Here is a 6,000-nt window from a genome sequence, read left to right on the forward strand (position 1 = left end):
ACTGCTGGAACTGAAATGTTACCGGGCTCAGCCTGCACTGCTGGAACTGAAATGTTACCGGGCTCAGCCTGCACTGCTGGAACTGAAATGTTACCGGGCTCAGCCTGCACTGCTGGAACTGAAATGTTACCGGGCTCAGCCTGCACTGCTGGAACTGAAATGTTACCGGGCTCAGCCTGCACTGCTGGAACTGAAATGTTACCGGGCTCAGCCTGCACTGCTGGAACTGAAATGTTACCGGGCTCAGCCTGCACTGCTGGAACTGAAATGTTACCGGGCTCAGCCTGCACTGCTGGAACTGAAATGTTACCGGGCTCAGCCTGCACTGCTGGAACTGAAATGTTACCGGGCTCAGCCTGCACTGCTGGAACTGAAATGTTACCGGGCTCAGCCTGCACTGCTGGAACTGAAATGTTACCGGGCTCAGCCTGCACTGCTGGAACTGAAATGTTACCGGGCTCAGCCTGCACTGCTGGAACTGAAATGTTACCGGGCTCAGCCTGCACTGCTGGAACTGAAATGTTACCGGGCTCAGCCTGCACTGCTGGAACTGAAATGTTACCGGGCTCAGCCTGCACTGCTGGAACTGAAATGTTACCGGGCTCAGCCTGCACTGCTGGAACTGAAATGTTACCGGGCTCAGCCTGCACTGCTGGAACTGAAATGTTACCGGGCTCAGCCTGCACTGCTGGAACTGAAATGTTACCGGGGTCTGCCTGCACTGCTGGAACTGAAATGTTACCGGGGTCTGCCTGCACTGCTGGAACTGAAATGTTACCGGGGTCTGCCTGCACTGCTGGAACTGAAATGTTACCGGGGTCTGCCTGCACTGCTGGAACTGAAATGTTACCGGGGTCTGCCTGCACTGCTGGAACTGAAATGTTACCGGGGCATGTTGCAACTGATACTACTGAAATGTTACTGGGGTTGTCTACACTGCTGGAACTAAAATGTTACTGGGGTCTGTCTAGACTTCTACTACTGAAATGTTACAGGGGTCTGTCTATACTGCTGCAAATGAAATGTTAGTGGGGTCTGTCCATACTCTTACCACTGAAAGGTTACTAATTCTCGGCTCTGCCTATACTGCTGCTACTGCTATGTTACAGGGTTGTGGAAACGGAGGCTTGCCAAAGACATGATGGTGGCGAGGCCGCGCTATTAGGTCCCCAGGCGCGACAATTTTTCAGCGACGCGGTTACTGGTAAGGTGCATATAACCACGGACACGTGGACAGGACACGTACTGCCTCAAAGACATCCCCCTCCTCCTCCTCCTCCTCCTCCAACAATGAAAACATTCTTGGTAAATGCTTTCGCAGTGGTCCGTCTGGCGGAAGTCCAAGAATTTCACCTTAAACGACACAATAAGAGAGCCCCCCACCACGGCCCACTTAATCCTGGCCACATTCCGAAAACCAACGAAATAAAACCGCGCTAATAGGTCCACAGTCACGACCACTTTCCCACCAACGCGGTTACTGGTAAGGTGCATATAACCACGGACACGGGGACAGGACACGTACTGCCTCAAACATCCCCCTCCTCCTCCTCCAACAATGAAAACATTCTTGGCAAATGCTTTAGCTGTGGTCCGTCTGGCGACAGTCCAAGAATTTCACCTTAAACGACACAATAAGAAAGCCCCCCCCCCCACCCCCCACTTAATCCTGGCCACATCCTGAAAACCAACTAAATACAACCGCGGTAGTATTCCCTTATCCCTAGCTGAAGCTTTCAGCCGACTGGTAGAGCAATGGTGGCTTAAAACTTCTTGGTACTGCTAAGTCCAAAGATAAGCGTACAGCTGAGATCAGAATACAGCTGACTATAGAACACACCATCCCTGCCGGGAAAGGGACAGAGTGGCAGCAGGTACCGACCCTAAATGGAAGCAGGCCAGCTAAGAACCACATACTCCCTGAATGATTTTGGACTGACCAATGATGAGGCCTTTACTTGTGATCATCTTTGGTAATTCCTAAGAAAGATGCTTGCGTGGTAGAGGCTGGAAACTTGGATTGCTATTTGCTAACACTTTGAAATGGACAACGGAAACCATAGGAATGAAGCCTTTCCATTTTCCAGCTTGAGATGAGAAGGAGTGCAGACTTTCAGTACCTTGAGTATCCTTGTCATTGCAATCAAATGCCCCTCTCTTGTCTTAGAAAATACTAGCTTTTCCACATAGGTGTTGTCTATCGGTCTATACTGTTACTACTGAAATCCCACTAATACTGGGCTCTGCCTATACTGCTGTAACGGAAATGTTACAGGGGTCTGCCGATACCGTTACTACTGAAATGTAACTGATACTGTGCTCTGCCTATACTGCAGCTACTGAAATGTTACTAGGGTCCGTCTATACTGTTACTACAGAAGTGTTAATAGGGTCTCCCTAGACTTCTGCAACATAACTGTTAGTGAGGTGTGCGTATACCTTAGCTACAGGAGTATTACAGGGGTCGGTGCATACTATGGGTGCACTAAGTGTTCCCATCGCGGTGTTCCACGTACATGGCCGAAAAAAAAAAATTACCGCCTGACTAGGGCATGCAGTGTGGGCCGAAGCCCACCTGTATGTAATCTGACGTTAGCTCTGCTGTCCAGGGCACTGCAATGGGATATAGTTATGTACCGCCGGTGGGTTCCAGGGAGCCACCTATGCTGTGGGTCCACAGGGAGTTCACATTAGGGAGTTGTACCTGCCTGTGTATACTTATAAAAAAAAACAGTCTGACTGGGGCATGCAGTGTGGGCCAAAGCCCACCTGTATTTTATCTGAGGGTACCTCAGCTGTGCAGGGCACTGCAATGGGATTTATTTATGTACCGCCGGTGGCTTCCTGGGACCCACCCATGCTGTCGGTCCACACAGAGTTGTACCTGCCTGTGTCTACTTATAAAGAACCCCAGTCTGACTAGGGCATGCAGTGTGGGCCGAAGCCCACCTGTATGTAATCTGACGTTACCTCAGCTGTGCTGGGCACTGCAATGGGATATATTTATGTACCGCCGGTGGGTTCCAGGGAGCCACCCATACTGTGGGTCCACAGGGACTTCACATTGGGGAGTTGTACCTGCCCGTGTGTATGTATAAAAAACCCCAGTCTGACTGGGGCAGGCAGTGTGGGCTGAAACCCACCTGTATTTTATCTGACGTTAGCTCTGCTGTCCAGGGCACTGCAATGGGATGTATTTATGTACCGCCGGTAGGTTCCAGGGAGCCACCCCTGCTGTGGGTGCACACGGAATTCCCATTGCGGAGTTGTACCTGCCTGTGACTATTTATAAAAAACCCCGGTCAGACTGGGGCATGCAGTGTGGGCCGAAGCCCACCTGTATTTAATCTGATGTTAGCTCTACTATCCGAGGCACTGCATTGGGACAAACTACAGGAGCAATACAATGCTAATGAGACGTTCACAGCTACGCTAGCATTGGAGTCCGCTGTAGGCCCGCGATTGCTGAGGGTTTGTGCAGAGGCCTATGTCCTGGGTGCAGTGAAAGTCCGCTTCCTGCCTAGGATTGCTGAAGCTGTGGGCCGAGGCCTATGTCGTGGGCGCGGTGCAAATCTGCCATGTTTGGTCGCTCAGATCTATTTTTGTTCATGTCTTGGGTTTCCTAGGACCCACCTATGCTGTTGGTGCAAACTTAGTTCCCATCGCGGTGTTTGACCTGTCTGGCACAAAGGCACTGACTGACTTGGGTAGAGGGCAGAGCGCTGACGGCTTTCCCCTTGCAGTGTGGATTGAGCTATACGACACCTTGACAGAATGAATAGTGTGTGGCACATGGGTTCCCCATTGCTATGCCCGCGTGTGCAGCTCCTGACGGAGGTGGCACAGGATTGGATTTCTCATTGCTTCTGTACAGCATTGTGGGCTATCGCCCTGCCCCTTTTAAAGAGGGTCGCTGCCTGGCCCTGCCAACCCTCTGCAGTGTGTGCCTGCGGTTCCTCCTCATGGCAGACGCACTTATAAATAGACTTGAGGGTGGTGTGGCATGAGGGCAGCTGAAGGCTGCGCAGGGACACTTTGGTGTGCACTGTGGACACTGGGTCGTGCGGGGGAGGGGGGGGGGGGGGGAGGGTTGGGCAGCATGTACCCAGGAGAAGTGGCAGCGGAGTGTCATGCAGGCAGTGATTGTGCTTTCTTGGAGGTAGTGTGGTGCTTAGCTAAGGTATGCCTTGCTAATGAGGGTTTGTCTGAAGTAAAAATTGTTAGGGGGGCCCACTCTTGCCACTATCGTGGCTTAATAGTGGGACCTGGGAACTTGAGATGCAGCCCAGCATGTTGCCCCTTGCCTGCCCTATCCGTTTCTGTGTCGTTTCCATCACTTTCTTGGGTTTTGCAGATTTTCACCAATGAAAACCTTAGCGGAGCATGGGTCATCTACAAAAATGCTCGAGTCGCCCATTGACTTCAATGGGGTTCGTTACTCGAAACGAACCCCCGAGCATCGCGGAAAGTTTGACTCGAGCAACGAGCACCCGAGCATTTTGGTGCTCGCTCATCTCTAGTGACAACTCATAACAGGATTATAGAAATGAACGCCAATACATCAACAGTTACTAGCGTCATCAGGGCCCCAGCATCAACCTGGAGGTTTGTAAATGTATGCGAGACGTATCAGGTAAGACTACAGCAGCCTGTGTTTGTAAATAAGAATTCGCTCATACACTTACAGCAAGCAGAGATTTTGAAATGGTGAAGAATTGAAACACAAGGCGGAGGGGGGGGGGGGGGGGGAATCAGAATAGGCATTTCTTACAATTTTTACAAAAAAGTTGGTAGATGTAGCGCACACCATGAAAAAGTCAAATTTGTCGCAAAAATCTACTTGTGCGAAAATCCATGTCAAGGACAGAGACCTGCTCCAAAGTAAGTTTTCCTTACTTCTAACCCAGTCTATCCTAGAATTCCTTATGAGAACAGGACCAACTAGGGAAGAGAGGGAGAGTATTCAAACAGATCTAGAAATGCTTGCACAGTGGGCAGCGACTAACGGAATGGTATTTAACAAGGAAAAATGTAAAGTCTTACATCTGGGCAAGAAAAATGAAAAAAGCACATAGAGAATGGGAGGAATTGGGCTAAGCAGCAGCACATGTGAAAAAGACTTGGGTATACTAATAGATCATAGACTGAACATGAGTCAACAATGCGATGCAGCAGCCAAAAAGGGAAACACAATTCTGGGATGTATTAAGAGAAGCATAGAGTCTAGATCACGTGAGATCCCCCTCTATTCTTCCTTAGCCAGACCTCATCTGGAATACTATGGTCAGTTCTAGGCACACCACTTTAAAAGAGAGACACAAACTGGAGTAAGTTCAGAGAAGAGTTACCAAGATGGTGAGCGGTCTGCAAACCATGCCCCTACACTCTTCCACTGCACATGCAGCATAAACGATGGACGATGAGCAGATCGCTGATTGCTCAGTGTAAATAGCAGCAGTTCAGTACTCAATGGCCTCTATGTAATGTCAATGGAGAGGGGCGGGGGGGAGAGAGGAAAGAAACCTCCTGCAGTGGCTCCGCTGTGAGCCAGCGATACTACCTCCCATGAAGGTACACGAGAGCCAGTATGTGCAGGGACGAGTGTCAGGCATAGTTTGTCTGACATTCTTCCCGTCTAAATGGAGCATTAATAGCTGTCTACAAGGAGCATTAATAGCTGTCTACAAATATCTGAAGGGCTGTCATAGTGCAGAGGGATCAGCCCTATTCTCATTTGAACAAGGAAAGGCTACAAGCAATAGGATGAAACTGAAAGGGAGGAGACACAAATTAGATATTAGACAGTGAGGGTGATCAATGAGTGGAACAGGTTACCACAGGAGGTGGTGAGTTCTCCTTCAATGGAAGTGTTCAAACAAAGGCTGGAAAAATATCTGTCTGGGATGATTTAGTGAATCCTGCACTGAGCAGGGGGTTGGACCCGATGACCCTGGAGGTCCCTTCCAACTTTACCATTCTATCTTTTTTTCTCATCTATCC

The sequence above is a fragment of the Eleutherodactylus coqui genome, chromosome 8 (assembly GCF_035609145.1).
Source record: "Eleutherodactylus coqui strain aEleCoq1 chromosome 8, aEleCoq1.hap1, whole genome shotgun sequence".
Classification (NCBI taxonomy): Eukaryota; Metazoa; Chordata; class Amphibia; order Anura; family Eleutherodactylidae; genus Eleutherodactylus; species Eleutherodactylus coqui.